Source organism: Choloepus didactylus (assembly GCF_015220235.1).
Source record: "Choloepus didactylus isolate mChoDid1 chromosome Y unlocalized genomic scaffold, mChoDid1.pri SUPER_Y_unloc3, whole genome shotgun sequence".
NCBI lineage: Eukaryota > Metazoa > Chordata > Mammalia > Pilosa > Megalonychidae > Choloepus > Choloepus didactylus.
Genome location: NW_023637626.1, coordinates 402,826 through 415,483, shown reverse-complemented (window position 1 = coordinate 415,483; position 12,658 = coordinate 402,826).

The window sequence follows — 12,658 nt, the reverse complement described above, 5'->3', positions numbered from 1 at the left end:
TGAAATCAGAAGCTTCTCTGGATGGTTTCAGGAGCTGCTCTGAAAGGCAGCCAGTTCAGACCACAATGTGGAAATAGTCCACTGACAAAGTGGGTTTTATTCCAGGTGTGCAAGAGTGGTTCAATGCAAGAAAATCAATTACTGTAATATACCACATCAACAAATCAAAGGAAAAACACCTGATCTTCTCAATTGATGCAGAAAAAGCATTTGACAAAATTCAACATATTTTCTTGATGAAACTCTTCAAAGGATATGAATAGAAGTAAACTTCCTCAACATGGTAAAGAGATTATATGAGAAACCCACAGCTAACACCATACTCAATGAGGAAAGACTGAAAGCTTTCCCTCTAAGATCAGGAAAAAGTCAAGGAAGCCCACTGACACCATTGTTATTCAACATTGTACTGGAAGTTCTTGCTGGTGCAATTAGGCAAGAAAAAGTATTAAAAGACATCCTAATTGGAAAGAAGGAAGTAAAACTTCCACTGTTTGCAGATGACATCCTATATCTAGAAAATCCTGGAAAAATCTACAGCAAAGCTACTACAGCTATTAAATGAGTACAGCAAAGTGGCAAGATACAAGTAAAACATGCAAAAAATCAGTAGTGTTTTTATACACTATTAAGGAACAATCTGAGGAGGAAATCAAGAAAAAGATCCAGTTGCAATAGCCACCAAAAATTAAATATTTAGGAATAAATTTAACCAAGGACATAAAAGACCTATACACAGAAAACAAGAAAACTGCTAAAAGAACTCAAGGAAGAACTAAGTAAATGGAATGATATACCATTTTCATGGATTGGAAAACAAAATATAGTTAAATGTCAATTCTACCTAAATTGATTTACAATGCAATACCAATTAAAATCCCAACAACTTATTTGTAAGAAATTGAAAGACCAATAATCAAATTTATTTGGAAGGGCAGGGTGCCCTGAATAGCTAAAAATACCTTGAGAAAGAGGAATGAAGTGGATGGTCTCACACTACCTGACTTTAAAGCATATAACAAAGCTACTGGGGTCAAAAGAACATGGTACTGGCATAAAGATAGGTATACTGACCAATAGAATTGTACTGAGTATTCAGAAATTGACCCTCTCATCTCTGGACAATTATCTTTGATAAGGCAGTCAAGTCAACTCAAGTTGAACAGAGCAGCCTCTTTAACAAAGGTTCTTGGAGAACTGGATATCTATATCCAGAAGAATGAAAGAGGACCCCTATCTCACACCTTACACAAAAACTAACTCAAAAATGGATCAAATATCTAAATATTAGATCTAAGACCTTAAAACTTTTAGAAGAAAATGTAGGAAAATTTCTTAAAGATCTTGTGAAAGGAGGTGGTTTCCTAGACCTTACCCCCAAAATGTGAGCAGTGAAAGAAAAAAATAGCTAAAAGGGATCTTCTCAAAAGCAAATACTTTTGCATGTCGAAGGACTATGTCAGAAAAGTAAAAAGGCAACCTATGCAATGGGCGATGATATTCATAAACCACATATCAGAGAAAGGTTTAATATCCAGAATATATAAAGCTGTCCTGCAACTCAACAACAAAAAGAGAACACATTCAAAGATGGGGGTAAGACATGGACAGACACTTTTATGGAGAGGAAATACTCATGGCTCAAAAACATATTAAAAGATGCTCAACTTCACTAACTATAGGGAAATGCAAATCAAAACCACAATGAGATATCATCTCACGCCTACTAGAATGACCATTATATTAAAAAAAAAAAAAAAAAAAAACAGAAAACTGCAAGTATTGCAGAGAATGTGGAGAAAGAAGTACACTTATTTCCTATTGGTGGGAAAGCAGAATGGCAGTTTGGTGTTGTGCTGGTTTGAATTTACTATGTTTCCTACTAAAGCCATGTTCTTTAATGCAATCACGTGGAAGTAGATCTATTACTCCTTTGATTAAGGTGGAATCTTTTGATTAGATTGTTTCCATGGAGATGTGACCCACCCAACTGTAGGTAAGAATCTTTTGATTAGATCATTTCCATGGAGGTGTGACCCCACCCATCTAGTGATTTGTTCACTGCAGTTCTTTAAGAGAAGCTGAGAGAGACATTTTGGAGAGAAGCTAAGATACCTAATACAGAGTTTGCCCATGGAAGAAGCTAAGAGCCAACACATACCTAGACACTTGGAGATGCTGGAAGATGCAGACAGAACTTTTGGGGATGCTAAGCTAAGAGATGAAGCCCATAGTTTTCCCCAGAGAAGGTAAGAGAGGACCCACAGACATTTAGAGAGAAATGCCCGGAGAGAACATGCAAGGATGAGCAGGAGCTGAGAGAGAGAGAAACTGAGAGATGTAGAAGCCCAGAGATATTTTGGAGAAAGCCATTTTGAAGTCAGATTCTGGGAGCAAAGGACCAGCAGACACCAGCCATGTGCCTTCCCAGCTTAGAGAGGAGTTCTAGATGCCATTGGCCTTCCTTCAGTGAAGGTATCCTATCGTTGATGACTTAGTTTGGACACATATGGCCTTAGAATTGCGAATTTGTAACCTATTAAATCCCTTTGTAAAAGCCAATTCATTTCTGGTATATTGCATAATGGTAGCTTTAGCAAACTGGAACAAGGAATTCCTCAGGTACTAAATATAGAATTGATATATGATCCATAAATCCCGTTACTAGGTATATACTCAGAGGAACTGAAGGCTAGGACACAAATAGACATTTGTACACTGTTTTTAGCAGCTTTATTCACAACTGCCAAGAGATGGAAACAGCCCAAATGTGCATCAATGGATAAGTGGATAAATAAACTGTGCTATATACATATAGTGGAATATTACACAGCTGTAAGACAAATAACATCACGACACATGCAAAAATGTGGATGAACCTTGAGGACATTATGTTGAGCAAAATTAAACAGAAACAAAAGGACAAATACTATATGGTCTCACTAATATAAACTAACTATAATGAACAAACTCTGAGAGTTAAAGTCAAGAACAAGGGTTATCAGGAGATAGAAGGAGGGCAGAGATTGGGCATTTGATGCTGAAGGAGTACAGAATGTTCAGCAGGATTGATTGTAAAGATCCAGAAATGGATAGCACAATACAATGTGATGGTAGCACAATATTGTAAGTATAACGAACAAAGCTGAGTTTGAGTATGGTTTAAAGAGGGAGGCTAGGGGCATTTATGACACCAGATGGAAAGACAGAGGATAAAAACTGGTACTGTTTACCTTAGTAATGCCTAGAGTGGGCAATGATGGTGATCAAATGTAGAAATATAAGAAAGGTTTACATGACGGAGAACAAGTGAATTTCAACAACACTATTTGTTGATAATGGGATGATATACTGGAAAAATTACAATCAATGCAAACAAATGTCTATAGTTAACAGTAACATTGTAATATTCTTCCATTAATTGTAACAAAGGCAATACACCAAAGCTAAACATCAATAGAGAAATATATAAGGGAGGGGTATGGGATTCTTGTTGTTGTTTCTCCTTCTTTTTTATTCTTTACTCTTTAATTTTTCTCCTCTTCTTTCTTTGCAGAAGAAATGGAAATGTTCTAATACAGATTGTGGTCTTGAATGCATGACTGATTATGATGGGAGCTATTGATTAGGTTAGTATGGATTGTATGATGTGTGAATTAAACTGTTTAAAAAATAAACAGAAATAAACAAGTGCTGGAAAAGATGTGGAGAGAAAGATGCAACTATTCACTGTTGGTGGGGAAGTAATATGGTGTGGCTCCTCTGGAGCACAGTGTGGTGTTTCCACAGGAGGCTAAGTATAGGGTTGCCATATGATATTGTAACTCCTTTATTTGGTATATACTTGGAAGAACTGAAAGCAGTGACACAAATAGACATTTGTACCCCTGTGTTTATGGCAGCATTATTCATTTTTAAAACAATGCATATCTCTGAGACGCCTGAAACTCAGAGCTAGAGCTCGGCAGATATGAATGTCAGTATTAGTGCATACAGCCACTCTCAAAAAAAAAAAAAAAAAAAAAAAGCTGAAAAAGAGCCCAGACTTCAATTAGTGATATGAATGAAGCAGGTCTGGTTTGGCAAGCCAGGCCAAGGGTAAAGGTTGAAACTGATTGTGTTTTAAAACTTCAACTTCCATATGAGACCAAGGGAAGAGATATCTGTTTGGTACAGGATCTAAATTTTCTAAATGGTACAACTCTACAGTCGATTTGTTCGAACACCACAATGTCATGGAACTTTGAATAGGAAGTGAGATATGGTAGGTTAGTATAGGCTGGAGTGAAATAGTGACACACCCCAGAGTAATTTGGGCAGATAATAAAAAATATATTTACAGCCTCCCCCTCCCCAGCCCTGAGGATCTGGGGGAAGGTGCGGATGTGTTGGACATCGTCACCTGGACTGGTGTTGATGTTGTCACAAACATTGGGACTGGCGGTTTGATGTGCTGAGCCCTCAATCATGGGACTTGCCCTTATGAAGCTCGTTACTGCAAAGGAGAGTCTAAACTTGCATGTAATTGTGCCTAAGGGTCTCCTCCTGAGTGCCTCTTTGTTGCTCAGATGTGGCCCTCTCTCTCTCTAACTGAGCCATCTCGACAGGTGAACTCACTGCCCTCCCCGCTACGTGGGACCCAACTCCGAGGGTTGTAAATCTCCCTGGCAATGCAGAATATGACTCCCGGGGATGAATGTGGACCCGGCATCGTGGGACTGAGAGTATCTTCTTGACCAAAAGGGGGATGCAAAATGAGATGAAATAGTTTCAGTGGCTGAGAGATTTCAAATGGAGCCGAGAGGTCACTCTGGTGGACATTCTTATGCACTATATAGATAACACCTCTTAGGTTTTAATGTATTGGAATAGCTAGAAGTAAATACCTGAAACTACCAAACTCCAACCCAGCAGTCTGGACTCCTGAAGACAATTATATAATAATGTAGCTTACAAGGGGTGACAGTGTGATTGTGAAGACCTTGTGGATCACACCCCCTTTATCTAGTGTATGGATGAGTAGAAAAATGGGGATAAAAACTAAAGGACAAATGGGGTGGGATGGGGGGATGATTTGGGTGTTCTTTTTTCACTTTTATTTTTTATTCTTGTTCTGGTTCTTTCTGATGTAAGGAAAATGTTCAGAGATAGATTGTGGTGATGAACGCATAACTATGTTATCTGTGCTGGTTTGAGTGTATTGTTTCCCCCAAATGCCATTATCTTTGTAGTCTTGTGTGGGGCAGAAGTTTCGGTGCTGGTTAGATTTACTTGGAATGTGCCCCACCCAGCTGTGGGTGATAATTCTGATGAGATGTTCCCATGGAGGCGTGGCCCCGCCCATTCAGGGTGGGCTTTGATCAGTGGAGCTATATAAATGAACTGACTTGGGGGGAGGAAAGGGAGTGCAGCTGGGAGTGATGTTTTGAAGAGGAGCAAGCTTGCTAGAGAGGAACGTCCTGGGAGAAAGCAGTTTTGAGGCCGGAGCTTTGGAGCAGACGCCAGCTGCCTTCCTAGCTAACAGAGGTTTTCCGGATGCCGTTGGCCATCCTCTGGTGAAGGTACCTGATTGCTGAGGTGTTATGTTGGATGCTTTGTGGCCTTAAGACTGTAACTGTGTTGCTGCTGAGTCTGCAAATACCAAACATGTTGGAAAGGCTTTTTAAATGGATAATGGGGAGTTTCTGGAAGAATTGTGAGGAGCTTGATAGAAAAGGCCAAAACTGCTTTAAAGAGACTGTGGAAATATGGACTCTAAAGATACTTCTGATGAGGCCTGCAACAGAAATGATGAATGTGTTGTTGCAAACTGGAACAAAGGCGATCTTTGTTTTAAAGTGGCAGAGAATTTGGCAAAATTGAGTCCTGGTGTCAGATGGAAGGAGGAATTTGAAAGCAACAACCTGGAATACTTAGCTGAGGAGATCTCCAGACTACGTGTGGAGGATGTATCCTGGCTTTTCCTTGCAGCTTATAGTAAAATGCGAGCGGAAAGAGATAAACTTAGAACTGAACTCTTGGGTTCAAAGAGACCAGAAGCTGATCACTTGGAAAATTATGAGCTTCCAGGGGGTGGAATCCCTGAAGCTATAGCCCAGCATGAGGATGTAACCAAACATGGAGCCCAGCCACCATTTCAGTACAAGCCAAGATTGGAGATGGAATTATCCAGAAAGGATTTGTGGAAAGTCCTATTGTCCGATGGCTTTGACCCTTGTGTGCTTCATGCAAAGCCAACAGAATTTTTGTGAGATCTTTATAGACAGAGCCATTGCCGGTCTGGACTGGAGGAGACAGACAAGGAACAAATTGAAGGAAGAATTTCTTCAAAGACAGAGCCATGGAGGTTGAGGTCTGGAATCAAGAGGTTTAGGGCTGGGAGAGCGGAGCAGCCCACATGCATGGAAAGGGTGAGTTTGCCCCGGAGGTCGAGGGCGGGCATTCCACCTCGATGCTCTGGAAGAGTTTTGCCACCCAAGGTCCCAAAGAGGGTTGAGCACATTCCCAGGGAATTGGGGAGAGTCTGGCTGCCACCCCACTGTTCTGAAGGGGTTAAGCGAATGCCCCAGAGATGGAAGGGAATCCAGAGCTGCCCTGAGATTTGAGGAGGGTGGGGCTGAGAAGGTGGTCTCCCCAATGTGTGGATATGTTGGAGCACCCACCTAAGCATTTGGAGAGGAAAAGGCTGCTGAAAAGGTCCTTAAGAAGGGTTAGGCTCCCGCTCTCTCAAGCCCCACGGATGCAACATTGTTCTGTAAACGACTCTCAGACTTTGAAATCTAATGGAGTTTGTCCTGCGGGTTTTAGGAACTGTTTTGCTCCAGTTAACCCTGTTTTTCTTACTGTTTCTCCTTATGGCAATGGAAATGTTTATCCTATGAATGTCCCTCCTTTGTATGTTGGAAGCATATAACTTATTCTAACTCCACAGATCTAAAGCTAGAGGAGAATTGTGCCTTAGGACTGACCATGCCTAAATTGATTTTGATGGGATTTTGTACTTGACTATTGTTACTGAGATGATGTAAGTTTCTGTGATGTTGTTGTGGGATGGATGGATTTTGTATTTGGAAAGATGATGTCATTTTGGGGTCCAGGGGGTGGAATGTGCTGGTTTGAGTGTATTGTGTCCCCCAAATGCCATTATCTTTGTAGTCTTGTGTGGGGCAGAAGTTTCGGTGCTGGTTAGATTTGCTTGGAATGTGCCCCACCCAGCTGTGGGTGATAATTCTGGTGAGATGTTCCCATGGAGGCATGGCCCCGCCCATTCGGGGTGGGCCTTGATCGGTGGAGCTATATAAATGAGCTGACTCGGAGGGGAGGAAAGGGAGTGCAGCTGAGAGTGATGTTTTGAAAGTCATAGAGTCAGAATCTAGACTATAGCTTACCAGGGGACAGGGTTGGGGATATGGAATGAGAAGTTAAGGCTTAAAATGCACAGGGTTCCTGTTTCGAATGATAGACATGTTTTGGTAATGGATGGTGGTGATGATAGCACAACCTTGTGAATGCAATTAACAGCACTGAAATATATATCTTAATGTGATTAAAAGGGGAAATGTTAGATTGTATATATGGTAACACACTAAAAATTTAAAAAAGAATCCATGGAACTTCACTACACAGTGAACCCGAAGTTAAACCATGACTTTACTTATTAGTACAGGTATACAAGTGTGCCCTCATCAATTGTAACAAATGTTCCACACCAATGCAAATATTGTGGTGGGGTGGTATATGGGAAGGCTGTCTTTTATGTGTGGTTGTTCTGTAATCTTAACAACTTCTTTAATAAAAAATGTCTACAAATTGAATTGTATTCCTATACACTTTGTATGAACAATCTGAAAATAAAATTATGAAAACAATTCCACTCACAGTAACATCAAAAAATTTAAGGACAAATTTAACAAAAAAAAGTGCAAAACTTTTATTCTGAAAGCTCCAAAAGATTGTTGAAAGAAATTATAGTTCTAAATAAATGAAAATACATCCCATGTTTATCGTTCAGAAGGCTTAATACTGTTAAGATGGCATTGTTCCCTGAATGGTCTACAGATTTAATGCAATCACTATCCAAATCTCAGCTGACTTTTTTGTACAATTTATAAGCTGATTCTAAAATTCATATGGATTTCCAAGGAACACAGAAAACCCAAAACAATCTTGAAAAGAAGAATAACACCTCACAGCAAAGAAAAGTCCAGGACTAGATGGCATCAATAGTGAATTTTATTGAACCTTCAAAGAAGAATTAACTCCAGTTCTGCCCAAACTCTTCCAAATTTGAAGAGAAGGAAACACTTGCTAATGCATTTTATGAGGCCAGCATCACCCTAATACCAAAACCAGATAAAGATATAACAAGAAAAAAATTATAGACTAATAACCTTGTGAATATAAATGCAAGAATCCTCAACAAAATACTAGCAAACCAAACCCAACAGCACATTAATAGAATTATGCACCACAACCAAGTGGTATTTATTCCCAGAATGCATGGATGGTTAAATACAATAAAATTATTGAATGTAATACACCACATTTATAGAATAAAAGAAAAAACCACATCCTCCTTTCAATTGACACAGTAAAAGCATTTGACAAAATCCAACACCCCTTTCTAATAAAAACTCTCAGAAAACTAGGAATAGAAGGAAACTTCCTCAACATGATGAAGACCATACATGAAAACCCACAGCGAACATCCTATTTGATGGAGAAAGACTGAAAGCTTTCCCTCGAAGGTCAGGAACAAGACAGGAATGCCCAGTGTCACCACTGTTATTCAGCATTGTACTGAAAGATCTAGCCAGAGAAATTAGGCAAGAAAAGAAATTAAAAGGCATCCAAAATGGAAAGGAAGAAATAAAACTTTCCCTCTTTGCAGATGACATGGTCTTATATAGAGAAAATCCCAAAGTGTCTACAAGAAAGCTACTGGAGCTTAGGAATTCAGCAATGTGGCTGTGTACAGATGAACATGCAAAAATCAGTGGTGTTTACCAGCATTTAGCAACATGAAAAGGAAGTCAAGAAAGCAATTCCATTTACAATAGCAACTAAAAGAATCAAATAGCTAGGTACAAATTTAACTAAGGATGAAAAAGATGTGTCTACAGAAAACTATAAAACATTGCTGAAAGAAATTAAAAATCTAAGGAAATGGAGACATATTGGGTGTTCATTGATTGGAAGACTAAATATTGTTAAGATGTCAATAGTACCCAAGTGATTTACACATTCAACACAATCCCAATCAAAATTCCAACCTCCTTCTTCACAGATATGGAAAAGCCAATCATCAAATTCATATGGAAGGGCAAAATACCTCGAATAGGCAAAACCTTTTTGAAAGAGAAGAACAAAGAAGGACTCAACATTTCTCGATTTCAAAGACCAATGCCATTGGTATCATCTGGGAACATGTTAGAAACACAAATTCTCAGGTTCCACCCCAGAACTACTACAGGTGATTCTGAAATAGTCCCAAGTTTGAGAACCACTGGCCTAGACTGTGCAAACTAATTTAACAATGCAGGATAAATGAATTTGAATTTATCAAATTTGAATTTGCTTTATCAATCTCCCAGTTCTCTGATTACTTTGTTACTATACAGAAAATAAAAAGAAGACAAAAATACATTATTGAAGAGAATATATAGTTGGGTTTCCTAATTAGAAGGAACTCCCTTTCCACTTTACTTTGGATTCACCTATTCTGGCCAGGCATTTTGAATGGGGCCTCTGGTTGGTCTAACTTGATTTACATTTCATACTTATTTCTCCAGTGACTTATTGCTACTGGTAAAACCGACAGCAGAAAAAATCGGCCGTTTGGAATAAACTACTTTCATTTCAGCCATGGGCATGATGTATGTCTTTCAGCTCTGATTTCAGTTCCAGTTGTGAAGACTCAAGGACAGTAGAGTTCATAAAATAAAGAAAAGAAGGAACGGGGAGCGGGTAAGAGATATACTCCCCAACTGGCAGATCAAGGCCAGAGAGCTAAATTAGTCAGGCAGTTTTAAAGTGAAGGGAACAGGGGAATGCAGGGCTTTGGCATAAGTAAGCTGGGGAAGGCTGCTGCTGGCTGATGGCCCAGAGAGGAGAGAACAGGACCCGGAGAGCTCTGGGGGAGGCCAGGGGAGCATATCAGAGCCAGAGCTCAGGCCTAAAGGCTGGTGGCAAGACTAATCAAGGATGGCCCTTCCCACCACAGTGGTGGCTCCATGAAAACAGAGGCAAAAGACTTGCTGGGAGAGGTGTTGGCACTCACCCTGTGTACAGGCCAGTGCCAGGGAGATGATGGAATCAGATTTAAATGAGCCTCCTTCCAGCGCTCCCACCCTTCCCCAGTGCCCCAACCAGGCCTGCATGCAGCTCTTTTCTTTTTCCCAGTTAGCAGGCACTCTATAGCAGTGGCCAGCTCAGCAGCAGGAAATCTGCTCCTCTTTCCTCCAGCTCAAGGCCAGGGATAAGGCTTTCCAAGAGAAATCCACTCTCCTGCCTGGTTTCTGTTTGCTTTGAAATTAATTCTTTCTTTTTCTTTCTCTTTGTAGGGTCTTATCTTATCAGGTGTCCTGAGTGTGCCTGCCTCGAGACTTGTGCCTTGCTTCAACACCCAGCATGTGTGCCCAGAGATATGGTTTTCCCATCTTGATGAGTCTGGGCAGCCTGCCTCCTGGCTTCTACCTGCTAAGGAGCCCAGGGCACCTCAGGAGGAAGGAGAGGGAAGCTCCAGCCACCTCAGGGGAGGGGTAGGGGGCAGCTATAGCAGTGATGGTGGGGGCTCCAGACCAGGCAGGAGTGTGCTGTTATCACACCAAAAGCTGACTATCCCTGGAAGTCCTCTTGGTGTCAGCTGTCCTCTGGTGCCAGCCTTCAGCTGTAAGTCAAGGAGATGTGTTCTCTGGTACACACTGTTCAGAGGGTGGGCGGCACTTGTCTAACCCATGCACAAAGCACTAGATAAGTAGCTTGTTAACTCACCCAGGCTGGCTACTCCCAGGGGTGTGTAAAGTGGGGGAGAGGTACTTACATAGTATGATCTGAAGTGTTTCAAAATGCTGCCTGCTTCAAAATAGGCCAAAATGCCAGAATTCAGCCGCTGGAGTCTATGTATGTTCTGGGCTAAGGCATTGAGAACATTGAGAACTTCCGTTAAAGTACACTGTTATCAGCAATGATTGGAGTAACAATACTTTCCCAAACTTCTCAGCAGGGGCCAGGGATTAGTAACCGAGTTTATTTAGACAACCCCCCACCCCCCGACACACACACACATACACACATATACCTTGCATGGAATAGAACCTTAAGGGGAGCTCCTAGCTTATAGGTTCCCAGGGTCTGAGGGTAGAGGTGGAAAAGGGAATTTCTGTTTGAAGTGACCAAAAAACTGGGGTAATGGATATTGGTGATGGTAGCACAATATTGTGAATGCAAGTAATACAACTGAATTGTACACTTGAAAGTTGTATATTTGTCACTACAATAAGAAGTTTTAAAAAATGGAGAGGGCGGGGCAAGATGGCAGACTGGTGAGCTGTATGTTTTAGTTACTCCTCCAGGAAAGTAGGTAAAAAGCCAGGAACTGCGTGGACTGGACACCACAGAGCAATCTGTCTTTGGGCATACTTCATACAACACTCATGAAAACGTGGAACTGCTGAGATCAGCGAAATCTGTAAGTTTTTGCGGCCAGGGGACCCGCGCCCCTCCCTGCCAGGCTCAGTCCCGGGGGAGGAGGGGCTGTCAGCTCCGGGAAGGAGAAGGGAGAATTGCAGTGGCTGCTCTTATCGGAAACTCATTCTACTGATTCAAACTCCAACCATAGATAGACTGAGACCAGACACCAGAGACTCTGAGAGCAGCCAGCCCAGCAGAGAGGAGACAGACATAGAAAAAAAACAACACGAAAAACTCCAAAATAAAAGCAGAGGATTTTTCGAGTTCTGGTGAACACAGAAAGGGGAAGGGCGGAGATCAGGCCTTGAGGCACATATGCAAATCCCGAAGCAAAGCTGATCTCTCTGCCCTGTGCACCTTTCCTTAATGGCCCTGGTTGCTTTGTCTATTAGCATTTCAATAACCCATTAGATCTCTGAGGAGGGCCTTTTTTTTTTTTTTTTTTAAATCCTTTTTGCTTTTTCTAAAACAATTACTCAAAGAAGCTCAATACAGAAAGCTTCAAAGAATTGAAATTTGGGCACGTCAAGTCAAGACCAGAACTAAGAGAGCTCTGAGACAAAAGGCAATATTCCAGTGGCTGAGAAAATTCACTAAACAACACAACTTCCCAAGAAAAGGGGGGTGTCCGCTCACAGCCACCATCCTGGTGGACAGGAAACACTCCTGCCATCGCCAGCCCCATAGCCCAGAGCTGCCCCAGACAACCCAGTGTGACGGAAGTGCTTCAAATAACAGGCACACACCACAAAACTGGGCGTGGACATTAGCCTTCCCTGCAACCTCAGCTGAATGTCCCAGAGCTGGGAAGGTGGAGCAGTGTGAATTAACAAAGCCCCATTCAGCCATCATTTGAGCAGACTGGGAGCCTCCCTACACAGCCCAGCAGCCCAGAACTGCCCTGGGGGGACGGCACTCACCTGTGACATAGCACAGTCATCCCTCAACAGAGGACCCGGGGTGCACA